The 27,690-nt window shown below is 40.1% G+C and overlaps 1 protein-coding gene across 1 annotated transcript in view; it reads left to right on the top strand.

Annotated features, from left to right (window-relative positions):
• Positions 1 to 27,690, top strand: part of LOC306880786 (calsyntenin-2-like) — a 222,906-nt gene that overhangs the window by 97,551 nt on the left and 97,665 nt on the right. The window lies entirely within an intron of this gene.

The following is a 27,690-nucleotide window of genomic DNA, read 5'->3' as shown; positions in this document are numbered from 1 at the left end:
TTATATTTATAAACATATTTATATAGAGTGGTGTGAAAAAGTGTTGGCCCCTTCCTGATTTTTTGCATGTTTGTCACACTTTAATGTCATCAAACAAATTTAAATATTAATCAAAGATAACACAAGTGTAAACAATATGCAGTTTTTGAATTAAAAACAAAAAAACTAAATCCAAACCCACATGGCCCTGTGTGAAAAAGTGCTTGCTCTATTCTTTAACTAGTTATTAAACCTAATAACTAGTTGGGCCACCCTTAGCAGCAACAACTGCAATCAATCGTTTGCGATAACTTGCATTGAGTCTGTTACAGCGCTGTGGAGGAATTTTGGCCCACTCATCTTGGCAGAATTGTTGTAATTCAGCCACACTGGAGGGTTTTCGATCATGAACCGCCTTTTTAAGGTCATGCCAGAGCATCTCAATAGGATTCAGGTCAGGACTTGACCAGGCCACTCCAAAGTCTTCATTTAGTTTTTCTTCAGCCATTCAGAGGTGGATTTGCTGGTGTTTTGGATCATTGTCCTGCTGCAGAACCCAAGTTCGCTTCAGCTTGAGGTCACGAACAGATGGCCAGACATTGTCCTTCAGGATTTTTTTGGTAGACAGCTGAATTCATGGTTCCATTTATCACAGCAAGTCTTCCAGGTCCTGAAGCAGCGAAACAGCCCCAGACCATCACACTACCACCACCATATTTTACTGTTGGTATGATGTTCTTTTTCTGAAATGCTGTGTTACTTTTACACCAGATGTAATGGGACACACACCTTCCAAAAAGTCCAAGTTCCAAACACTTTTTCACACAGGGCCATGTGGGTTTGGATTTTGTTTTCCCTTCATAATAAAAAACCCTTAATTTAAAAACTGCATGTTGTGTTTACTTGTTATCTTTGATTAATATTCAAATTAGTTTGATCTGAAACATTAAAGTGTGACAAACGTGCAAAAAAAAAAAAAATCAGGAAGGGGGCCAACACTTTTTCACACAACTGTATATATATTTGTGTTAAATGAGAAAGTATGAAGTAGAAATTACAAATTGTAGCTTTAGAAAGAAATATTTTATTTTATTAAACATAAAATTTATTACAGAAACATTTAGACTACATAAACTATGGAACATAAAAGAAGATAATTTGAGAAACATCTCAGTATTTATTGTTCATACAATGAAAGTCATTACCCAAAACCGCTTTGTGACCCAACAGTCTTCAAAATACCTTCTTTTGTGTTACACAAAAGAAAGGTTTGAAATTACATAAGGGTGAGTAAATTATGACACAATTTTTTTTGGGGGGGTGACCTATCCCTTTTAATGTTTTTATTATCCATCCATCCATCTTCTTCCGCTTATCCGGGGCCGGGTCGCGGGGGCAGCAGTCTAAGCAGAGATGCCCAGACTTCCCTCTCCCTAGACACTTCCTCCAGCTCTTCCGGGGGGACACCGAGGCGTTCCCAGGCCAGCCGGGAGACATAGTCTCTCCAGCGTGTCCTAGGTCTTCCCCGGGGTCTCCTCCCAGTGGGACGCGCCCGGAACACCTTCCCGGGAAGGCGTCCAGGAGGCATCCGGAACAGATGCCCGAGCCACCTCAGCTGACCCCTCTCAATGTGAAGGAGCAGCGGCTCTACTCTGAGCTCCTCCCGAGTGACCGAGCTTCTCACCCTATCTCTAAGGGATCGCCCAGCCACCCTGCGGAGAAAGCTCATTTCAGCCGCCTGTATCCGGGATCTTGTCCTTTCGGTCATGACCCAAAGCTCATGACCATAGGTGACCATCGCCTTGCGGCTCAGCTCTTTCTTCACCACGACAGACCGGTACATCGACCGCATTACTGCAGAAGATGCACCGATCCGTCTGTCAATCTCCCGTTCCATCCTTCCCTCACTCGTGAACAAAACCCCAAGATACTTAAACTCCTCCACTTGAGGCAGGAACTCTCCACCAACCTGAAGTGGGCAAACCACCCTTTTCCGACTGAGGACCATGGCCTCGGATTTGGAGGTGCTGATTCTCATCCCAGCCGCTTCACACTCGGCTGCAAACCGTCCCAGTGCCTGCTGAAGGTCCTGGCTTGATGAAGCCAACACGACAACGTCATCTGCAAAAAGCAGAGACGAAATCGTGTGGTCACCAAACCTGACACCCTCCGGCCCCTGGCTGCGCCTAGAAATTCTGTCCATAAAACTTATGAACAGAACCGGCGACAAAGGGCAGCCCTGCCGGAGTCCAACATGCACCGGGAACAAGTCTGACTTACTGCCGGCAATGCGAACCAAGCTCCTGCTTCGGTAATACAGGGACCGGACAGCCCTTAGTAAAGGACCCCGGACCCCATACTCCCGGAGCACCCTCCACAGGCCGCCGCGAGGGACACAGTCGAATGCCTTCTCCAAATCCACAAAACACATGTGGACTGGTTAGGCAAACTCCCATGAACCCTCCAGCACCCTGTAGAGCGTATAGAGCTGGTCCAGTGTTCCACGGCCCGGACGAAAACCACACTGTTCCTCCTGAATCCGAGGTTCTACTATCGGCCGTATTCTCCTCTCCAGTACCCTGGCATAGACTTTCCCAGGGAGGCTGAGAAGTGTGATCCCCCTGTAGTTGGAACACACCCTCCGGTCCCCCTTCTTAAAAAGAGGGACCACCACCCCGGTCTGCAACCCCAGAGGCACTGTCCCCGACCGCCACGCGATGCTGCAGAGGCGTGTCAGCCAAGACAGCCCCACAACATCCAGAGACTTGAGGTACTCAGGGCGGATCTCATACACCCCCGGTGCCCGGCCACCGAGGAGTTTCTTGACTACCTCGGTGACTTCAGCTTGGGTGATGGACGAGTCCACCTCTGAGCCCTCAGCCTCTGCTTCCTCAATGGAAGACGTGACGGCGGGATTGAGGAGATCCTCGAAGTATTCCTTCCACCGTCCAACGATATCCCCAGTCGAGGTCAGCAGCTCCCCACCTCTACTGTAAACAGCGTTGGTAGGGCACTGCTTCCCTCTCCTGAGGCGCCGGACGGTTTGCCAGAATCTCTTCGAGGCTAGCCGATAGTCCTTCTCCATGGCCTCACCGAACTCCTCCCAGGCCCGAGTTTTTGCCTCCACAACCACCCGGGCTGCAGTTCGCTTGGCCTGTCGGTACCCGTCAGCTGCCTCAGGAGTCCCACAAGCCAGCCAGGCCCGATAGGACTCCTTCTTCAGCTTGACGGCATCCCTTACTTCCGGTGTCCACCACCTGGTTCGGGGATTGCCGCCTCGACAGGCACCGGAGACCTTACGGCCACAGCTCCGAGCGGCCGCTTCGACAATGGAGGTGGAGAACATGGTCCACTCGGACTCAATATCTCCAGCCTCCCTCGGGATCCGGTCGAAGCTCCGCCGGAGGTGGGAGTTGAAGATCTCTCTGACAGGAGACTCGGCCAAACGTTCCAAGCAGACCCTCACAGTACGCTTGGGTCTGCCGAGTCTGTCCAGCTTCCTCCCCCGCCATCGGATCCAACTCACCACCAGGTGGTGATCAGTTGACAGCTCCGCCCCTCTCTTTACCCGAGTGTCCAAGACATACGGCCGCAGGTCAGGTGAAACGACCACAAAGTCGATCATCGACCTACGGCCTAGGGTGTCCTGGTGCCACGTGCACTGATGGACACCCTTATACTTGAACTTGGTGTTCGTTATGGACAAACCGTAACTAGCACAGAAGTCCAATAACTGAACACCACTCGGGTTCAGATCAGGGGGGCCGTTCCTCCCAATCACGCCCCTCCAGGTGTCACTGTCGCTACCCACATGGGCATTGAAGTCCCCCAGTAGAACGACGGAGTCCCTGGTTGGAGCACTTTCCAGCACCCCTCCCAGAGACCCCAAGAAGGCCGGCTACTCTGCACTGCCGTTCGGCCCGTAGGCACGCACGACAGTGAGAGACCTATCCCCTACCCGTAGGCGCAGGGAAACGACCCTCTCGTTCACCGGGGTGAACTCCAACACATGGCGGCTGAGCTGGGGGGCTATAAGCAAACCCACACCAGCCCGCCGCCTCTCACCATGGGCAACTCCAGAGTGGTGAAAAGTACATCCTCTCTCGAGGAGTGTGGTTCCAGAGCACAAGCCGTGCGTAGAGGTGATCCCGACTATCTCTAGTCGGAACCTCTCAACCTCACGCACAATCTCAGGCTCCTTCCCCGCCAGCAATAATGTTTTTATTATTATTATTATTATTATTATTATTAGCCATTTTTAAAACAATCCCTTTTTTAAGACAATGCCTTTAATGCATTCCAGCAGAGTACTATGGTTCATTTTGAAGTATGTAGCACATGCAGATTATATATCTTTTTAATTAAATCACAGCTTTTTGCATGTAATCATGATTGTGATCATTTTGATTACCATTGCAGCCTATTTTTCCATATCTAGTCTATTCCAGTGAAACACATAAGCTTCCTCCAGAACATCCAGGATTATTCTGAAATTTACAGCACTGGATGGCCAACAATGGCTTGGTTCTTCAGTGTAGTGGTTCTTTATTCCTCTGTGTGTAAGTGAGGGTGTTTGAGTGTGAGATTTTATGTGTATTGCAGCATAGTGATCATATAAAAGAGATTTAGTCATTGCCTTCCTCACTGTTATGGAGACAAATCCACCTGACCTTCCTGTTATTTCCAAGTGTGCTTCCTGCCTCTATCTCCATTGTTGTGGAGACACACAGCCCTTGTATAAGTGGATCTTGTCGCCCTCTCCATGGCCGAACGTTCAATAAACTGTCCGGCCTTGAAAAACGACTCATATATTGTGCGCTTGGGCTTTCGAAGAGAAGGAGTCAACACTTAGAGCGTCAATCACCTCTCATGGAGCAATGAATGACAGCATAGCTTTATGACTTGCGTGTTGTTTATGTAAGACAGATTCCAACTCACTGGTTTTCAGGTGCTATTCATTCAGATGAGGTGGAAGGATGTGGGAGGGTGGTGGCTTGACAGATGCTAAGAAATTAATAGTGATTTTTTTTTTTTACACAAAGAGGAATGTGTGGAAACTTTGTGACAGGTAACTCTCTACAGCTCATTAAATGACAATGGCTAGAATTAATCTCCTTTCTGACAGCCTTGGAAAAAAAGCACTTTACTGGCTTTTATATATTTATATTTGCAGCTTGCACTTGAAAAGCATGCTGTGTATGGTGCAGCTGATAAAGATTTGTTGTTCATACCTTGGGGAATCTTTTAGCTGACAACATGCCTTTTTTACAGCATCACCACTGACTGCTGGTGATGACTGATTATCTTTTGCAGTATGTTACTTCAGTGTGTATTTGTTTTTGTTACACCGCACTTTAAAGTATACATTTTCTAAATGCATATTATTAATCTTGTTGTGAATGTTTGACCTATGTTTTGTGTGTCATTCACACATCTTCAAATTTCAAATTAAAATGTATAAAATGTTGTACAGATATATTTTACAATTATTGTAGTGACAATTTGATTTGATATTGTCTTTATAATTATGGGATTATTTCGCTTTTTTTTTCCCCCTCTTGTATGTTTTAAAACTCTACAAATCTTCAGTCTTTCAAAGCACCATATATGATGATCTCCTTGTGAAACTGAACCTAGCACAAAAAAACAAGGCACATTGTGATTTTTGTTTTTCATGGCTTAATGTAATGAATATTTTACATGTATTGAATGTCACCTTATTAAGACCTGAAAAAACTCTGATTGCACGCTAATGATTCATTTTCTCAACCACAGTAACTTGTTAGAAGACACAAAGAAATAGAAATATTTTGTAACATTATTGTTTTAACTCCTGATACCTTTCTTTGAGAATGAGGAAACACTATACAGCTCAGGATAATTTTCAACATAATCCACATTTTTTGGAAACTTTGAGTCCTGTGCACTTGCTACTTTGATTTATCAATGACATATTTATGGTGGACGGCAGCTGTTGTTAAAGCGTCACTGGGAAATGAGTGCTGTGCTCTGATTGGGTGACAGGTGATATTTCACTGCCTGTTCACCAGGAGCCAATGGATACAAACGTAAGATTGCTGCCAGGGAGACACAGAGAAAAACGGGCCCTCTGTCTCAATCCGTCATTCTCCGTAATTCTCCTCGCTCCCATTCTTTCCGTCTTTCTTTCTCCGTCCCACTCTCCTCTTCCATGTCAGGCTGTGAGTTATGTGCAGGAGGCTTTGTCATCAATCCTGTTTTCGCCTGTTTAGAGAAAGGAATGCGGGCGTCCTTCTTGCACCACATTAATTGGGGTGTGGGAACACGACCCGGGATTGTTAAGTGCTTCGCCTCGTTCTCCTTCGTCTTTTTTCTCCTGCCTCGCTTGCTGTCGCCCATGTATCAGCTAGCTTTGATGTAAAATAACGATGATGAGCCTCAAGTTGATGATATATGCTGAGGCAGGGATCCTGAAGATGAATTGTTATTTCTGGGAACAAGACTTTCCCCTGTAGAGCAGATAGCGTAGGTCTTGTAGTATGCATGGAGCATTCTCAATCAAATTACCGTGAAGGATGAGCCGGAGTCAGTAGAGGAAGGCAAAAAAAGAAACAGTAGCTTCATTTGCTAATTCTTTATCTCGGTTGCAGCTTCACCAGCCTCTTTCCCATTAATCTCTTCTCTCAGATGATGTACAATGCCGTATTGTTCCGCTAAACTTTGCCTTCCTCACACCAGATTAGCTAACAAAACCCAAGCTAGGAAGCGGTCCAGTGAAACTATGGATGGATTGCAAAAACCACACATGAGAGTAAGAATAGGAGGATGTAGTGAAAGAGAATCGCAGTGCCTGCAGTTCGGATACTTTGCAATTGTATTGTGTTCCTTTTATAGAAGGACAACCTGCTGCGAATTTGACGAGGAAAATGCCTTTTTTTGGTGGAACACTTAGCATGTTTTGTGATTGTGCTATGTTTGAAACTGTAAAAGAAATTCGGCAGTATTTTGATTTTGTTAGTGGATAAAGAGAGTGTTGATTACTGTATGTGCTGGTCACAATCCTCGCTAAGGTGTGACAGGCTGTCGTATAAAATTAAGGGTGTTGTACATGATGCAAAAAAAAAAATCACAGCTCAGCCTGTTTTCCACAAGGTCACTTGCTTGATATGAATAACAGCTGATTGGATGGTCGTGTATATCATATTTCAGGAGGTTCATAATAAGCATGGTAGGTAAATCCAAATAAATAAATTACAGACAAAACTATGTAAATTTACTTAGTTCTTATCTACAATTCTACACACATTCATAAGTAAATAAATAACAATGAAAGAACATTATTTTTTTATGTGGGCTTTCTAAATGGTAAATGTAATTAGTTTCTGTGCTTCATGTTAATTAATCTGAGATATAGATGCTTAGAAGGCGCTTAATAAAGCAGATTAGGGGGCGGTTTAAACAGGCAGTCTGAGGGAACAAAAAGAAAAAGGAAAGCGAGCCGAGGAACATTTAACCAGATGCGTTTTATATAAATAACCTTGTCGGGTGATCGTATAACTGTCCTCAGATTTGCAGTAATAGTAATTCAGCTAATGTTTTGCAGATCTCATTTGTTTTTATTTTTGTTGGGAAGTGTTTGTTGGTGTCCTTTTTTCAAAAATATGGCTGATTTGCCCAGAAAATGTAACCCTAGTAACTTGACCTGCTAAATTTTGGACTGTGAAATGGGTCATTTCAACCCTGTTCACTCCAGAGTCAGCTGTAGATGAAAGTCTAAGAATTATTGAGTTTTTTTACGATGTGTGCGAACTACAGAGTGTGTGCCCTACATTTCACCTACATGACGTGAATGAACAATGTGTCCTATCTCTGTCCTCCCTTGGAATTACATTCAGTGATTCCTGAGGGCTGGGAACCATACTTCAGGAACTATTTGTGACCCTGGATCACAAAACCAGTCTTAAATTGCTGGGTTATATTTGTAGCAATAGCCAAAAATACATTGTATGGGTCAAAATGATCAATTTTTCTTTTATGCCAAAAATCATTAGGATATTAAGTAAAGATCATGTTCCTTGAAGATATTTAGTGAATTTCCTACTGAAAATATATCAAACATTAATTTTTGATCAGTAATATGCAAAGCTAAGAACTTCATTTAGACAACTTTAAAGGCGATTTTCTCAGTATTTTTCACCCTCAGATTCCAGAATATTCAAATAGATGTATCTCGGCCAAATATTGTCCGAATCTAACAAACTATACATCAACGGAAAGCTTATTTATTCAGCTTTCAGATGATGTAGAAATCTAATTTTTGAAAAATTGACACTTATGAATGGTTTTGTGGTCCATGGTCACATTTTACTAACTTAAGATTCTTTTACTTATATAGTTTCATCATAGTTTATACACTTGGGGAGGCAATTTCTGATGTTTCAACTGGAAAAATATCACATTCAGACTTTTTGCAGACACTAATCAGTTTAGGAAGTCTTGCATTTTTCCCCCACAATGCTGTATATGCATTTTCATGTTGCTAATTTTTTTCCTAAGGAACCAAACCGAAGCGGCTGAGCCAAGCATTGCCGCTATTTCCCATGATGTTTTGTGAATGCTAAAAATGCAGTGTCTGTTATGAGTGTGAACTGTTGTTTTTCACGCATCCTGTGGCCCAGTGGGAGGCATCCAAAAGATGTCCCCAGATGCTTTTCAAAAAATTCACAAGCAATCTCTATTCTTCCCTAGTTTTCAGCATTATATGTTGTGGAAAAAGAGACCATGAGAATCACACAAATGGGTGATAATTGAAAGAATCCATCCATACTGCTGGTGAGGTGACTCATTCAATTTCGCTTCCAAAATTCTTGTTTTTGAAGAATGTTTGTGTTTGAAAACTGTGAAGAGTTACCAGAAAATCGAGGTGAAAGCCAAATTAGAATTCTAAGAATGTGTTGGATCCACAGGGAGCATCCCATTGTTGATTCTCTCTCCCTTTTTCCAATGCTTTCTCTTTCTGAAGTGTAGTTTTTACTGCATGTATCTCTTGCATGGTGTTCCACCTTTGCCTTGAGATATATTTTGATATATAGATGTTGTTTCAATCAGCCTTGAGTCTTTGTTTATGCTACCTACGCAGAATTTAAGAAGCAGACCTATCCTGCAGTAGCTAGCTTTCTCAAAGCTGACTGTGACATTATGCTTATCAATTCAGTTATTGAAAAAACCCCACATGTATATATTACATGAATTAGGTAACACCTTATAATAACGTTCAGTTGCAAGTCATTTATAAATGATTAGTTAATGATGAACTAATCATTTACAAAAAAATAATAAGTGATATGCTAAAGATGTGTGTTTTGTTAATTCATTTACAAGTCATTTACAACTAATTAGTTTATGAACTAATCATTTACAAAACATGACTATGCGTTCATAGATTAATAAGTGATATGTTAATATTTTATCTATGTTTTGTAGTTTAAGTTATAAATCATTTACAAGTGATTAGTTTATGATGAACTAATCATTTACAAAACATGATTATACATTCACAAATGAATAAGTAATATGCTAACAATTTACAAATCTGTCATAAGTTTTCTTTAAAAAATAGCATCATGAAATAATCAAACAGATCCTTACTGGTTAATAGTTACTAGTTAATGTATTATTAATCACTTATAAATCACTGAAATGTCAACATTCTACTATTATCTCAATAAACATTTATAAATCATTTACAACACTTTCTGCATCCCCTAATCTAAAGTGTAAACTACTCATCACTTGTAAATGTTGCACATCATTTGTAGATCTTTCTTACCTGTTACAAATGATCTGTAGGTATATACAAGGCATTTACAACACTTTCTGCATCCCCTAATCTAAAGTGTAAACTACTCATCACTTGTAAATGTTTTACAAACCTTCCGGTTACAGGTTGTTTGTGTGTGTGTGTATATATTTACGCACACAAAACTGTAAACCATAAAGTTTGTAAAACATTTACAACTGATGAGTAGTTTACACTTTAGATGTTTTTGTAACAGGTAAGAAAGATCTACAAATGATGTGTAACACATTTACAAATGATGAGTAGTTTAGATTAGGGGATGCAGAAAGCTTTGTAAATTATTTATAATGTTTATTGAGATAGGCATCCATGCCCTCAAAGACTATAAACCAGCAAACAGTACATCCCCAAACAGCAATGCCACCCTCCCTGACGAACTGAACTTCTTTTATGTTCGCTTTGATCGTGGAAACACAGAACCACCCATCAAAGCTGTGCTCACACCTGATGACCTGCCGCTCACACTTCCCACCAGTGACGTGTGTGCCACCTTGCGTAAAGTGAACTCACACAAAGTTGCCGGCCCTGATGGCATCCCTGGCCGAGTGCTTGGGGCCTGTGCAGAACAGCTGGTTGAGGTCTTCACCAACATTTTCAACCTCTCTTTGGCCCAAGCCATTGTTCCCAACTGCTTCAAAACAGCCACCCGTACCAAAACATGCTGGTGCAGTGGCCCTCAATGACTTCCGCCCAGTTGCTCTTACTCCCATTATTGCAAAGTGTTTTGAGAGGCTAGTTCTTTCCCACCTGAAAACATGCTTGCCCCCAACACTGGACCCATACCAGCTCGCCTACAAATCCAACAGGTCAACTAAGGATGCCATCGCCTCAACTCTCCACTCTGCCCTGACGCACCTGGACAGAACCAACACATATGTAAGGGTGCTATTCATTGATTTCAGTTCCGCCTTCAATACAGTGATCCCATCCACGCTGATCTCCAAGCTCATTGATCTTGGCATAAGCCCCTCCCTCTGTAACTGGACCCTGGACTTTCTCACCAACAGATCACAGTCTGTTAGGATCAGTAACCACACCTCCTCCGTCCTCACTCTAAACACTGGGGTAGCACAGGGCTGTGTGCTGAGCCCAATCCTCTACTCCCTTTTCATTCACGACTGCATACATGTACATGGCTCTAACTCCATAATCAAGTTTGCAGATGACACCACGGTGGTAGGTCTGATCAGCGGCAATGATGAGACAGCCTACAGGGATGAGGTCCAGCATCTAGCAACGTGGTGTGCCAACAACAACCTTGCACTCAACACCCAGAAGACCACAGAGCTGATTGTAGACCACCGGCGGACTAAGAAGGACTACACACACTCCCATCTACATTGATGGGACTGAAGTGGAGCGCGTGGCGAGCTTCAAGTTCCTCTATCTCTCAGAGGATCTTTCCTGGACCCTCAATACCTCCATACTGATCAAAAAGGCACAACAGCGCCTTTACTTACATTTACATTTACATTTATTAATTTAGCTGACGCTTTTATCCAAAGCGACTTACAATTGCTATATATGTCAGAGGTCGCACGCCTCTGGAGCAACTCCAGGTCGAACCCGGGTCTCTCACACCAAAGGCATGTGTCTTATCCACTGCGCCATCACCACCTCCTTCCTTTAGGAAACTAAGGGAAGCTCACCTGTCCCCCCACATCCTGCTGAACTTTTACCGTTGCACTATTGAAAGCATTCTCACAAACTGCATCACAGTGTGGAATGGCAACTGCACTGTTTTGGACCAGAAAGCCCTCCAGCGGGTGTTGAAAACTGCCCAATACACCACTGGTGTCGGGCTACCCTCCATCACAGACATTTACCACAAACGCTACCTAAGGAGAGTGAGAAGTATCATCAAAGACTCCTCTCACCCCAGTCACAGACTGTTCACTCCTCTTCCATCGGGGAGACGTTATAGGAGTCTTCGCTGTCGCACCAACAAACTCAGGAACAGTTTCTTTCCCTCAGCTGTCAGCCTACTGAACTCCAGTCTCAGGCGCTGAACACTACATCCAAGATGGACCACCTAATGGTTAAAAAAACTAAACAAAAAATAAAACAAAACACTGCACTGTTCAATAATCTGTCTGCACTCCTCACGCACAATGTTCTTATTATTCCCTGTTATTGCACATTTCTCGAATATTTTGCACATTTCTACCTCCGGATGCCGTTAAGGTCATTGGCCATATATAAACATATGCTATTTACATACCTTACTTTATAATGCACCTTCTGTTTATACTTCCTTGCAAGCTAAGTTATATGTACAGTCATTTGCACTGAGCTAGTCCCTCCCCCTCTACCTCATAACTTGCACTACATGTCATAAAACTTAATGTATATACACATATTTTTATATTTATTTATATACTTTGTTATTTGCACTTCTGGTTAGATGCTAACTGCATTTCATTGGCTCTGTACTTGTACTCTGCGCAGTGACAAAGTTGAATCTAATCTAATCTAATAATAGTACAATGTTGACATTTCAATGATTTACAAGTGATTAATAATATATTAACTAGTAACCTAACTAAACTATTAACCATTAAGGATCTGTTTGATTATTTCATTATGCTATTCTTTATAGATAATTTATGACAGATTTGTAAATCGTTAGCATATTACTTAATAATTTGTGAATGTACAAAGTTTTGTAAATGAATAGTTCATCATCTAATCACTTGTAAATTATTTATAACTTAATCTACAAAACATAGATAAAAATATTAACATATCACGTGCTTTAACATATTCATGACTATGAATGCATAGTCATGTTTTGTAAATGATTAGTTCATCATTAGCAAATTAGTTGTAAATGGCTTGTAAATGAATTAACAAAGCACACACATTATATCACTTATTAATCGCTTATGAATGTTTTGTAAATGATTAGTTCATCATTAATCACTTATAAATGACTTATAACTGAACGTTATTATAAAGTGTTACCTATATATATTACATGCTAATTAAATGGTTAAGTACGGATATATTCCTGTGAGGTCTCTTTTAATAGCTGAATAAATTCATTACGGGAGTTCATATGCCACACTCTCGAAGTATTATCTTTGACTTGCACCTGAGAGGATTGAAATAAACGCTTCAAAAGGTAATTGTTATATGTAATTATAACTATGCATGCTTATAATACTGAATATTTAGACTTGAGATTTTAGCTAAATGCAATCAGATTTGACAGCATTTTCTGATTAGTGGCGATGGTGCCTAAAAGCTCTCCTAACTCGAAAATGCCCACCACCGTGGCCTTAGTGCTGATTAAAATGACACTTCCACCTCCGTAAGAAACTGGGAAATCAGCCAGACATCATTTGCAAGCATAATTTAATAACATCTTAAGGTGTGCAGATGAGAAGGAACTAAACCATTGCTGGTTTGAGGTCTCTTTAGAGATCCCCTGGCTCTGTTTAATTAGCTCCTGACTGATGGGGTGATTGTAAAGAACCTGGAGTTACATTTCATTTAGCAATTTTTATGGTTTAATATTGTGCATTTTCATTTTGGTCCCTGAAGTTTCCTCTGAAATGCATAACTTGTTGTTTGGCTGACCTGTTACTTTCGCAGAATTCATCTCACAGGAGGGTTCCTGGCAGGAGCTTTTGGAAGCACATTAGCAGCAGACTTATTATGATGCCTGAAATCTTTTGAAATAACAAACCAGGTAGTACCTGGAGAAAGTGATCCGTTAGAATTCCCTTTCATCGCAATGGCAGTTGCTCAGCTGGTGCAGGCCTCCCCGTTATTATGCGACCTGCTTGCAGCCATCTGTGTTTATGAGCACTCTATTTTTGGCCACAAAAGTTTTTGAGCCAATCACCACAGACTTTCTTTTCTTTGCATATTTGTGCTACTTGCAGTGTCATAGGTATCTTATTTGATGTTATTATATTTTCTCAACCCACTTGGTTTTGTGGCTTGCTGTAATTAAAGTAACAGATAGCACATGTGTCACTGCATACAGCTTTGGAGTTGAAAAAAAAAAAAAAGTCTGATAGGAAATAATCCTCTGAGGTAAAAGATCTGTGATGCATCTATCACTTGACAGACTATAGGGGCATGGAGAAGAACTGTATGTAATAATATTTCTATCATTAATAAAAAGCCAGTTTAGAAGACCACTTGAATGTCTTTGATTCATTCACATCTCTTACATCAGGTAAAAACAAGAAGGGTCAGAATTCTTGCAGTTTAAACCATGCAGAAATGTACTTGTAGCACAGTCTCTGGAAAATAAATTTGAAACGTGACAGTCATGACAACTAGTGCACGTTTTGTTTCCTGTCAGCTGTGAAGGACAATGCAAAAGTGTAGACTGATCAAACTAAGATGGCTTAGCCATACTATTCCTGAAATATTGTAAGTATTTTCCTGACAACAATTCCCTTACAGAAAACCACATGAACTTCACATGTGCAAATCACATGTGAAATATGTGAAACACATGAAACGCACATTAAACATGGTTTTGGAACGTGTTCCATGTTGTAAATGTGTGAAACCCAGGTGTTTCACATATTTCACATGATTTTTAACATGTGATTTGCACATGTGAAGTTCATGTGGCTTTTCTGTAAGTAGTAAAAAAAAAAAAAAAACACAAACAAACAAACAAAAATTATTTTTTTTAACTGTATAATAACATTTGTATTAATGCATTTCTATTTTGAATGGCTGTCAGTGGAGAAACATGCTTTTTGCACCCTATTTTTTGTAACACAAGGCGAAATTTATCATTTAAAAACTGCTTCTGCTTTGTTCCATTCCTTAGATAAATATATTGTATGGCTTCAAAAGACTTGAAATACAGTGCGCAAGTCATGTAGACAACTGTTTTGACACTTTTATGTTGTGCTTTTAGCCTGTTTGGAGCTTGACAGTAAAAATCAACACTAATTTTTGTTGCTTGAAAAAGAGCAACTCCTCCTGACAAGGAAGGAAAATAATATTAGGGAGGGAATGACGTTACAGTAAATGATGTTCCTTTAATTAAAAATTTTACTCGTAATTCCATTTCTGAGGACAGATTCAAGCTGCAAGCGGGAGCTTCTCTCACACAAGGAGCGATAACCTCCCAACTAAATGAATAACACTGATTTCTCTCGATTTAGCACCTCATACTGTATAAAACTTTGAATTATCAATCCATACTGTTCAGACACTATGGAAATCCGTATTGGCTCTTCACCCTCCTTCCTCCAAAATTGTGTTTGCAAAAAGTGCCTGCTGCCAAGTTCTGTGATGAGAAAACTAATTTTCCTCCAGTGAAAAATGATTTCCCTAGCACAGGGAAAGATTCTAATGGAGGGGGACTCTTGGAGAGCAAGTGTTAGGTGTTGATCAAACCTCTCAGGTTCTGGCACCACATCTGGTTGCGATGAAGGTACTGCAGAACGAGAAACTTTTTTTTTTTTTTTTTTTTACCTTCCTCCCTTTTCTTTTGTGCTTCATTTAATCTTTTTGCACTCTATTTTTGTGAAGTGAGATAGGTCTGGGCATAAAGGAAGGTAGTGCACATCAAAGCCTGTTGTCTTCAGGGGCCACTAAGATCCAGATACTGATCCGTTCTCATGTGAGAGTGAGAGTCGATGAGTACAGCATCTTTCCACTTCCTTTCTTGTCTCGGGCTCTTTTGAGATGATTTGGCCTGAAAGCAGCTGAGATGAGGAAAGGAATGAGACAGCGGACTGGAGAGATGGCGCCGAGCATAGCAACCGTGTTGCGAGCTCTGAGAAAATTCTGCAGTTTTTCTTATGTTTTATTTGTTGTTTTACGTGTTGGATGTTGTTAGTATAACTGTCTACGATCGACACACGCTTTTAAACATTGGTTCCTTTGTCGCGAAACGCAAACCGGACTTTGAGTTCGTGAACGCCGGCTCCTTGTTTACAGACTCCGCATCAGACCCCCTTGTCTGGGCTGCACGATCGCGACCGAGGACACGCCGCCGGAAAAGGAGGAAGAGGGCCGGCATCCTTGTCAGACTCAGAAGCCGTCCCCTCTGACCTCTTCTCCCAACCATTTTGCTGGCTAACGTTCAGTCACTGGACAACAAACTCTGTGAACTGCGGGCACGCATCTCATATCAACGGGAAACAAGGGACTGCTGCATACGCTATCGTCGTTTTGATTGTTAGCAAAAATGAAGGAATGATTTCAGTTTGCTGTTCAGGCAGTGTAGGAACTGAAAGTAAGATTGCACATTCCCTTTGGCTCTCGGAGAGCGCTTTGTCAAACTTTCAAGTACTTAAGGCAAACTCCTCTCTGAGGGGGGAATTCACTAAACAGCTGCACCAATTTTGCAAGCTGTATTTCAGCGCAAAGCGTTATTCACTAACCACCCACAATTCAATTTAACCAGACACTGCACATCTGTACTGTTGTAGAGCTCTGTTATGTGTGTTTAAATGAAGTCGAAGTCGCTCTTTTCACCCACTTAATGAAGAAACCAAGCATTGTAGAGTAAGACATCACAGGCTCAATATGTTTTGTTGGTCCTGGAAAATTGGTTGTCAGAAATGTTGTTTCCAGACCAATATATAAAGAATGTTTTTGTGAACCCTGTTCTCAAAGACCAACCTATCTTTCATTCAAAATTTTCCATGCTAGTTGGTGGAGCTTCATAGCAATGTTGTCTTTTTTTTATATATATATATATATATATATATTCTGTAGAATAGTTGGCACACTTTGTTTTTTCTCCCAGCACTTTCAGCATCCTCTAAAACCAAGCACTCAGAATTGGCTTGCAAAAAGCAATTTTGCAAAGCAGAGATTTTTAATTTTTTTTGGCAGTGTTTATGCATTTAAGCTGATTTGCATAATTCCTTTAGTGATTCGAAGTCTAAAACGGTGTACGTGCAAATAAACTGATATAAATTAGTAAAATGCATTCTTTTTTAGTGCCCTTACAAATCTGCATGTTTCCATAGAATTGTGCACATTTAAAAAAAAAAAAAAAAAAAAGTAAGATAATAAATGCAGATATTTTCTGTACATCATACCCTGGATATTCAGCACTTATTCATAAGAATCTTCAGCTGTCCAGTTTAGCCTTGAATCTTTATTAACCTTTTACTTCTATTTCTTCTCGACACATTTTTATATTCTCAGATACGTTCTAATATGGTTTCAGGTATTAGCTTCAATCAGTCTTTGAAAACAAGGAGTGGTTTACAAAATAGGTATCTTTTGGTGCCATTTATGTATATTGTTAGTCATGAGCTCTTCAAGCTTCAGCCATAAAAGCACTGTGGAAATTAAAGGTTGTATTTTGGAAACGTGATCCAGATTGTACTGTGATTTGTATGGGAATCATAAAACACATACTGTATATGACTGTCAGCGCTCAAACTAAGCCGATTAGGAAGTCATAACCTAGAAACATCAGTAATACCTGTTAATGAGAGCAAGCTGTGCAACGATGTAAACTATAAAGCAATTGATTTTATGACTGGTAGATAACTTTAAGGCTATATGATAAAGACTAGGGCCTTTGGGAAAAAGAAAAAAAGCGTATAATGAACAAGTAAAAATGCGTATATAAAAGGTTAACATGGCAGATCTAATGAGATTGGAGCGCTCTGTAGTTCATAGAAAGGTTCGGAGTTCAAAGCACTCATAATAAAATCCGGAGGGTTGGTTGATGCAGGTAATCTGCTACCCGCCGAGTTGATGCCATTGTTACAAATCTTCAATCACAGTGCTCTGTGGTTGGATTCATTCAGCAAGCTGCCTTTCATCTCCTGTGGTTGGAGGATAAAGGGCAAAATCGTGTATATACTACATACTTTTTTCTGTCATCTATATCTGTAGATTGTGTTTGTGAAATTAGTAGGTTGTTTTGGGAGGGTTTATTTCTATGGCAGCAGACATTAGCGTGACTCAGGCAATCAAATGTTATGATCAGATCATTGTTTTAGCTGATTTACTGGTTTTTGGTTCTACTACAGTATTAGCTTGATCAAGTAATTTGCATTTGTTTCTGAGGTATTTGCTAGGCTTTGTGAGACTTGATTATTTATGCTTTTTTCTTCCATTTATTCACAATGAATTTGAAAATAATGTCAGAAAATGCAGCCATAAATTAATAACACAGCAGAAACAAACACTAAAAGTGATTTCTGCTGCTTGCTCAATTTGCTTAGATAACATAAGTTAATGCAACACAATTCTTCAACATTTTGTCACAACTCAATTGAATAAACTCTGAAAATACATTCTTTGTAGCAGAAACAGTGTTGAAATCAAGTGCACAGAATGAGACAAGGGAAGTCTTGTAGTGTAATTTTGGTGTTTAAAAGAGTTTCTATTATGTTCAAGCTTTAGGGTTTTCTATGTTGGGTTTTCTATGTTATGTTCAAGCTTTAGGGTTTTCTATTTTGGTGAAGAGTGGAGCATCTAAACCGTTATATTCGCCCCGAGAGTTTTCCTCCTTCATTTTCGTGAATGTGTATGTGTCTCCGGACGCGTGCTTGAGCGCCGCGATGCAACAGCTGACCAAACAAATATCTGAAACAGAGCAAAGGTACCCGGACTTTCTTTTAATCATTCTTGGAGATTTTAATAAAGCAAATCTCTCCCGCGAACTGCCAAAATACAGACAGCACATTACATGTCCCACCAGAGACCTTAATATATTGGATCATTGTTACACAGTAATTAAAGATGCATATCACTCTGTCCCACGGGCAGCTCTGGTGCTCTCTGATCACTGTTTGGTTCATCTCATACCGACCTATAGGCAAAAACTCAAATCTTCGAAGCCTGTATTAAGAACTGTTAAGAGATGGACTAATGAAGCAGAGCAATATTTAAAAGCTTGTTTTGACCTCACTGATTGGAGTGTTTTTGAAGCTGCTGCCACCGATCTGGACGAGCTCACAGAGACTGTAACATCATATATCAGTTTCTGTGAGGATATATGCATCCCCACCAGGACATTCTTATCATTCAATAATGATACACCGTGGTTTACTGGGAAACTCAACAGCTTCGCCAGGCCAAAGAGGACGCTTACAGAAGTGGGGATAAAATCTTGTATAACCAGGCCAGGAACAGACTAACAAAGGAGATCAGAGTGGCTAAAAATAACTACTCTGAGAAGCTGAAAAAAGAACTTTCAGCAAAAAACGATCCAGCGTCAGTATGGACTGGTCTGAGGAACATCACCATGTACAAGACACCACCCCCACAGTCTGTGGAGAATCAACAACTGGCTGACGATCTCAATGTGTTTTACTGCCGATTTGAAAAGGCCAGACTGGCACTCAGCACCCGCTCTGATCTGCACTTCACACATTCACCTTCCCCCCCGCAACCCCCTTACTCCCTCCCCCACCATTCTACCTGCGTTTAAAGTCTGTGTAGAGGATGTGAACCGGGTCTTCAGAAAACAGAAATCTAGAAATCTCTCCCCACTGCTCTTCTCCCTCTACACGAATGACTGCACTTCAAAGGACCCCTCTGTCAAGCTCCTGAAGTTTGTGGATGACACTACAGTCATAGGCCTCATCAAGGACGGTGATGAGTCTGCTTACAGACAGGAGGTTGAGCAGCTGGCTGTCTGGTGCAGTCTTCACAACCTGGAGCTTAACACGCTCAAAACTGTGGAGATGATAGTGGACTTCAGGAGGAACCCCCCTGCTCTCCCCCCACTCACCATCATGAACAGCACTGTGACTGTAGTGGAGTCATTCAGATTCCTGGGCACCACCATCTCCCAGGACCTGAAGTGGGACAATCACATTGACTCTATTGCGAAAAAGGCCCAGCAGAGGCTGTATTTCCTCCGCCAGCTAAGGAAGTTCAACCTGCCTCAGGAGCTGCTGAAACAGTTCTACTCTGCAATCAACGAGTCTGTCCTATGTTCTTCTATAACTGTTTGGTTTGGTTCAGCTACCAAAACAGACATCAGAAGACTACAACGGACAGTTAGGACTGCTGAGAGGATTATCGGTGCCCCTCTGCCCAGCCTCCAAGAACTTTACACCTCCAGAGTGAGGAAAAGGGCTAAGAAAGTCACCCTGGACCCCTCACACCCAGTTCACTCTCTCTTTGTACTGTTGCCCTCTGGCCGGCGCTACAGATCACTGAGCACCAGAACAGACAGACACAATAACAGTTTTTTCCCCCAGGCCGTATCCCACCTGAACAAAACATAACACACCCCGGTACTGTACATCTGTAAATAACTCATTAAACCTTCATCTGTACATAGGACCCATGCACATTCACAGTTCTGTCTATGGTCATGTCTCTTTTCTGTGTATTTTTATTCTTTATTACTATTGTTATTCTTAATTATTGTCTATTCTCTTCATTATTAGTGTTCTTTATCACCTTAATTATATGTTGTCTGCACTATGTTTGTACTTTCTGTACTGGAAGCTCCTAACACCAAGACAAATTCCTTGTGTGTGCAAACACACTTGACAATAAAGCTCTTTCTGATTCTGATGTGCTCCAATAAATTCTAGTGCGGTAATTCTACAGGCCTTGGTTTCTGCCAACACTACACTCTTAAAAATAAAGGTGCTTAAAAGGTTCTTCACAGCGATGCCATAGAAGAACCATTTTTGGTTCCACAAAGAACTATTCAGTCAAAGGTTCTTTAAAGAACATCCATTTCTTACCTTTTTATAGTCTGAAGAAACTTCCTTTCACCACAATGAAGCTTTTGTGAAAGAGAAAGGTTCTTCATATGTTAAAGGTTCTTTATGGAACCATTTAGACAAAAATGTTCTTCTATGCCATCGTGAATCTATTTTTAAGAGTGTATGCATTACATGTGGTAAGAAATCTATATTTTGCATGCTAACATGCTATTGTTCTAGTGATTCAAGATTTTATTGGGCATATTAGTTTAACTGTGGCATGTGAAATGTTATTGATGTACTTAATTCAGGTTTCTGCTACAAAAGTTATTGGAGTGGAGTTTACGGATGGTTCAATTTAATGATAAGAAAACTCATTTCAAATGTGCTGTCCTTTTCTAAATCAAGCTCAGCCAAAGCATGAACCAGGGTTTTGGTAGGTCTTATAAAAGTCTCATACAGTCTTAATTCGCCCTTTCTTAAATGAAGGTCTTAAAAAGTCAAAGCCAAAAGTTTTTAAATTCATGGCAGTTTTAAAGTCATGGCATAAAATGTTGCACACACTACAAAAAAAAAATCTACCAGCATTTGTTTGGATTTCCAAAACAAATATCTAACAGAAATCAAAATACATTTACTAGAAGAACAAAATTATGATAATTTAAGTCTTGAACAAAAATCAGTGAGTTTTTGCTTAGCAAATATCTCTCAATGAATTATAAAAATGTTTTCCCTTTAAATTAAGTTGAATTGATTTTTCTGAGCTTGCTGGGAGATACGTATTCTTTTCTTGTTTTATCATTAGCTCACTTTAATTGTGCAGAGCAAATAGTTTTTTTTTTGTTTTTGTTTTTTTTTTGCAGTGGGATCAAAAGGTACAGTAAATTACTTCCATATTAAAAGCAATGGAGATCTGTTGTAAGTTGCTAACACAACTAATTTTCTGCTCCCTAGAAATTTACATTTAGAGAACATATTAAGGCATTGTGTTCCCTTTAATTGGTTCCTTATATTTTCTTTACTTGGTCTTAAAAAGATCTTAAACTCTTAAATTGACCTGTATAAAACCTGCAAAAACCCCTATGAACATTGTATGAACATTGTCTGTATTTCTGTCATTGTATATATTTCTATATTTACAAAGCTTTCAGTTAAAAATTAGTTGTATTAATTATTTTTAATGAATTAAAATCAGTTAAAATGGCATTTTTAATATACAAGTTGCTGAAGTTTAATGCTAGGTTTATATAATTAAACCAATACATCAGTTGTCAGGATTCCAAAATTCTGCTTTAATTCCACAACATCCTGTCAATCTTGTTGTCTTGGCTGTATGTGATTATAGAGCTGGGAGCTGATCACAGCAGAGGCTAATCACACTTTAGCAGTCTGTCCGCCCGTGGCGGCGACATGACATGCCACAGTTTCTTGCCAACATCTCTGGGTGAAGTTTAGATGCATCGTTAAATTCAGCCCTGACTCAACGTTTGACTTCCAAGTTTGTAGACATGGAACATACGAGTGCAAAGCAAATAACTGCACAGTCATTCAGCCTTTAAATGGAATCCATAGTGCATTGATGTGACGCACAAAAGGAGAGTTGGCGCTGTGAGAAAAGTCGAAAGAAAATTAATTGTACATACAGAGGAATACTGCTTAACCTTTCAGTCAGTAAGAATCCTCAAAGCCTTAAGTGCCACAATTCAACCAGGACGTTTGGTGTGGGTTTATGTGGATAATTCTGCCGTTTTCGCTGCCACAGGTGTTTCATTAACTGAATGCTGATGGAGCCACATTATAAATGCAGTATTGATTGTTGAATAACTTCTGCAGCTCTTTGTGAGCTGACTTTCTTCTGGATCAAAAGTGTCTCTTTACTCAAATAATGTTCATTATCATTCACATTGATCCTTCTCTTGAAAAGAACAGCCGGTTTTTGGAAATCCACAGGCTGAAAGCAGGCCAGTTGATTTTGTTGTGTTTATTGCCAGAGTAGGCTGTAATAGGAACAAAAACTAGCAGCTCGAGGGCAGTTTGATATTGTTTTTTATTGCGACAGTGGGTTAAGAGGTTGATAATGTACCACATTCCAGTTAACAACAGTTCTGCTATTGGATTGATGCCTGTCTTTTTGCTCAGAGCTGTGATCATTTCCATTGAATTGTTTTATTTTGAGATTAAATTAGTGCCACTATTTTCTGTATATATTCTCTTTGATGTGAGAGAGGTTATTTTGTTGTTCTGTAGCCATTTAGCAAGAAGAAAAAGACAAATAATGTTAAAACAAACACAATTAGTCAACCTCTTGTTTATGCAACTTATGTTTAAGAGCTTTAAATTGGATTACACTTAAATGGAACAGGTCATTGTGGTTTGATAGCTTTGTAAATATGTCTAGATCTGTAGAGAACCAGATATCAGTGTGATATAAATGATTTACCAGAGAACATTCATCTATCTATCTGTGTATCTCTGTCTATGTATCAATTATTTGACTTAAAACTGACTGTGTTTACGTGAAAACAAGTGTCTATCTATGTCTAAATGTCTATCTATCATCTATCTATATGTCTGTCTATGTCTATATGTCTGTCTGAACGAATACTGGCTATGTTTTATTCATCTAAGCCAATTTATTCCTGGCAACTGTTAAATCTGTGTGTATCTGATTAACAAAAAAAAAATCTTTTCCAGCAATTCCATACATATTTGATCACTCTTAGTGTCAGTGATTGTTAATTTTACTGGCCAACTTTAAATGTAGCACATTTTAAGGTGAAGCCACGTTATGGAGAGGGGTTTTACTTATAACCAACTTTATTCGTCTCTTACATCAGCTCTAAGCTACAGTGTTATCTTGGCTCTGCAATGCTCTTTGGAGTTTGCCCTTTGATTTACTGTTCAATCTCTCTCACTCTCCTCAGATAGTCTCCTTGTCTGCTTGATTCTCATTCCTAGAGCGATTATCATTCTTTCGGTCTTTTTTTTCTTTAGCTTGCTAAATCATCACCATCGATTTTCTTCCCTTCCATTGTTGCATGGCCCCTTTGTGCAGGGAGTGGTAGTTCACGAATGAAGGTGTGTGTTTTTTTCTAGATGCATCGTTAAGTCTTACGGAATGTCTATGTCCAGTGCCGCCCGCTCGTTTCTAGCACATTAAGCAAACCCCATGTTACAGATTCTCGTTTAAAGACAATATTCTGTCTCCATCTTTTGTGCCATCTCTCTGGAGCGTCATACAGCTAAATACAGAAGATTCTCTCTAGAGTTTGCAAATTGATGATGATTTGTGCTGCCGTTATGATAAAGTGGTACACTGACATCATCCAGCATATTTGTTGTTTAAAAGTGCCATTGATCACAATTAACAGGCACCGTGCCCAGTCGCAGTTGAAGCTCTTTAGGGGATCTGGATTTGTGCATCTGTCCCAAAGAGATATAGAAACATAACAAAATGGAGCATGTCGTGCTTTAAAAGTGACAGAGAGAAACTCTGCGGTAGTGACTGCTGAAAGACCTGTTCAAGGATAGTGCATTGACCCCAGGCATAATGCATGCAGAAAGACTTAATGAAATGTGTAAGGGTGGCAGCTGAATCCAATCTGCTTGTGCTCTCCCCTTCACTGTCACCCGTTTGACTGGGGGACCGTGGTCCTGACATGCCAATTAGATTCATATTTGCATATCTCTTTCGCTCCGTTTGCCTTGCTCGCAGGAGCGTAAAATGGGCTAATAAGGCGGTAGAACCTGTGTTCAGCAAGATTCATTCAGAATGCTTTTAAAGTATGACATTTATGTGCTTCCTCTCCACCTCTGACTGGGCCTGGGAAGGGGTGGATTGCTGATGGAATCTGAATCCCACCAAAATAAATGGAAACACATCCTTTCTTTCTTCCTTGGTTTCTTTTCTTTGCTTTGTGTGTGTGGGTTTGGTAGTTTGTTTGAAATGCTTTGCCATTTAAGGTCTGGGTGACTAAACTGGTCACCAAATTTTTCTCAAAGACAAGTGACTCATTCACTGATAATTCCATGTTTAATTCGATGTGTTGTTTGTCATTTCTTTGTTATTAATTGTGAAACAAGAAATCTTTGAGTGACAATTTTCCACACCATTTTTTTTCACATTTTGGACAGTATTTACAGTTACTTTTTAAATTGCATTTTGTTTACATGACATTTACTTTTAGACAAATCCATTAACCACATTTTTATTTCAATTTCCAATTAGTGCAATAAATTAATACATTTTTAGTTTGCATGCTGTCTAAGACTTTTTGTGTTCACTTTAGGAAGGAAAAAACTTGCTTGCATCAGGGAATACAGATATACTGTATATGAATAGCCTGTCATATCAACGTTTACTGTTGATTACAATAATTGGGAGCGTAACATTAAATAGTTACTTAGGAGAATATTCAAGCTGCTTTTTCATTATTGGAAAATGCAAAACTAATTAAATTGGATAGTCTTTGGGATTGTAAAGCTATAATAAGTGCCATTGGTCACAGTTAACATGTCACAGTGGGTCTGTGAAGATGTGGATTTGTGGACAAAGAGATGCATTAAAATTTTTTAAAAAATTAACATGTTTTGCTTTAAGAGTGACAGTAAAAGTCAGCAGTTGTGCACAGTATTGTCTGACTTTTAAAGCCATACAGTAGATTTGTATGAGGAGCAGACATTTTTTTTTTTAGGAAGTCAATTTTGAGTGAAATGATATGCACTGTTTGGTGGGGGGGAAAAGGGTCTGAATTCAGGGTAGCCTCCTAGATTACTTTCTCTGTAGCGGGAACCATGTTTTTTCTGACCTCAGATGGCACTCAGGACAAATAATAATTGTACAAACCCGATTCCAAAAAAGTTGGGACACTGTACAAATTGTGAATAAAAACAGAATGCAATGATGTGGAAGTTTCAAATTTCAATATTTTATTCAGAATACAATATAGATGGCATATCAAATGTTTAAACTGAGAAAATGTATAATTTTAAGGGAAAAATAAGTTTATTTTAAATTTCATGGCATCAACACATCTCAAAAAAGTTGGGACAAGGCCATGTTTACCACTGTGTGGCATCCCCTCTTCTTTTTATAACAGTCTGCAAACGTCTGGGGACTGAGGAGACAAGTTGCTCAAGTTTAGGAATAGGAATGTTGTCCCATTCTTGTCTAATACAGGCTTCTAGTTGCTCAACTGTCTTAGGTCTTCTTTGTCGCATCTTCCTCTTTATAATGCGCCAAATGTTTTCTATGGGTGAAAGATCTGGACTGCAGGCTGGCCATTTCAGTACCCGGATCCTCCTTCTACGCAGCCATGATGTTGTAATTGATGCAGTATGTGGTCTGGCATTGTCATGTTGGAAAATGCAAGGTCTTCCCTGAAAGAGACAACGTCTGGATGGGAGCATATGTTGTTCTAGAACTTGGATATACCTTTCAGCATTGATGGTGCCTTATCAGATGTGTAAGCTGCCCATGCCACACGCACTCATGCAACCCCATACCATCAGAGATGCAGGCTTCTGAACTGAGCGCTGATAACAACTTGGGTTGTCCTTGTCCTCTTTAGTCCGGATGACATGGCGTCCCAATTTTCCAAAAAGAACTTCAAATTTTGATTCGTCTGACCACAGAACAGTTTTCCACTTTGCCACAGTCCATTTTAAATAAGCCTTGGCCCAGAGAAAACGCCTGCGCTTCTGGATCATGTTTAGATATGGCTTCTTTTTTGACCAATAGAGTTTTAGCCGGCAACGGCGAATGGCACGATGGATTGTGTTCACCGACAATGTTTTCTGGAAGTATTCCTGAGCCCATGTTGTGATTTCCATTACAGTAGCATTCCTGTATGTGATGCAGTGCCGTCTAAGGGCCCGAAGATCACGGGCATCCAGTATGGTTTTCCGGCCTTGACCCTTACGCACAGAGATTGTTCCAGATTCTCTGAATCTTTGGATGATATTATGCACTGTAGATGATGATAACTTCAAACTCTTTGCAATTTTTCTCTGAGAAAGTCCTTTCTGATATTGCTCCACTATTTTTCGCTGCAGCATTGGGGGAATTGGTGATCCTCTTGCCGTCTTGATTTCTGAGAGACACTGCCACTCTGAGAGGCTCTTTTTATACCCAGTCATGTTGCCAATTGACCTAATAAGTTGCAATTTGGTCCTCCAACTGTTCCTTATATGTACATTTAACTTTTCCGGCCTCTTATTGCTACCTGTCCCAACTTTTTTGGAATGTGTAGCTCTCATGAAATCTAAAATGAGCCAATATTTGGCATGAAATTTCAAAATGTCTCACTTTCAACATTTGATATGTTATCTATATTCTATTGTGAGTAAAATATAAGTTTATGAGATTTGTAAATTATTGCATTCCTTTTTTATTCGTAATTTGTACCAACATTTTTGGAATCGGGTTTGTAAATTGTCAAGGACTAGGTCAGAGAAATACTCTTCGCGACTGTGCCATATGAGTTATATTAGAGGGGGGGGGGGGATTCCAGTATGCTCTTCCATTCCCCAGGCTTTTCAAATATTCATGACCTTCTTGTAGCACTACAGAGGGCGCGAAAGCAGTTCGTGGCCTCATACATTATGAAAGGGTAATGGACATTCATCATACCTTTTTTTGAGACATAGTTCTTTAACAGCTTTAAGTGAAATCGAAAAGCTTTCGGCACCACGCATTGTGATTTCGTTCTTTTTTCCATGCTTTTTTTCTCCCCGTCATTTGAGCAACATGACTTACTGATGAGCACTCAGGCCTGACATTTCTCAATAGCCGAGCTTAAAGAGACACACAATGACTTATCAAACACTAGCAGCATGCTAAAGATATTGGTGGTGGATGACACACTTGCCAAGAATCACATTCAGTGCCATGTTTGAGATGCAGTGAGTTTTCTGGTGATTAACACTGAAAATATCAAAGGCTATGTCTGTTAACATAAACAGCAAGTTTAGTTTTACCCTCAGCCAGTACATTTCTTTCTCACACCAATGATTCCCTTTGTATTCTTGGTGCAGTCTTTACTAGGATGTCCATATCCAATTTGTATGCAATTAAAGCTAAATACCTATAAAAATAAATGGTACATTAATTGTTAGCTGTGCACTGAATTCAAATGAAAAGGCTGGAACTGAAAATTGTATTTAATATTAATATACTTAAATAAGTATAAATTATATTTTAATTTCAGTACTTTTATGTGTATACTGTATATGTAAGTGTGCATGTTT

This window comes from Barbus barbus (genome assembly GCF_936440315.1).
Source record: "Barbus barbus genome assembly, chromosome: 15".
Classification (NCBI taxonomy): domain Eukaryota; kingdom Metazoa; phylum Chordata; class Actinopteri; order Cypriniformes; family Cyprinidae; genus Barbus; species Barbus barbus.
This window is presented reverse-complemented; position numbering and strand designations above follow the sequence as displayed.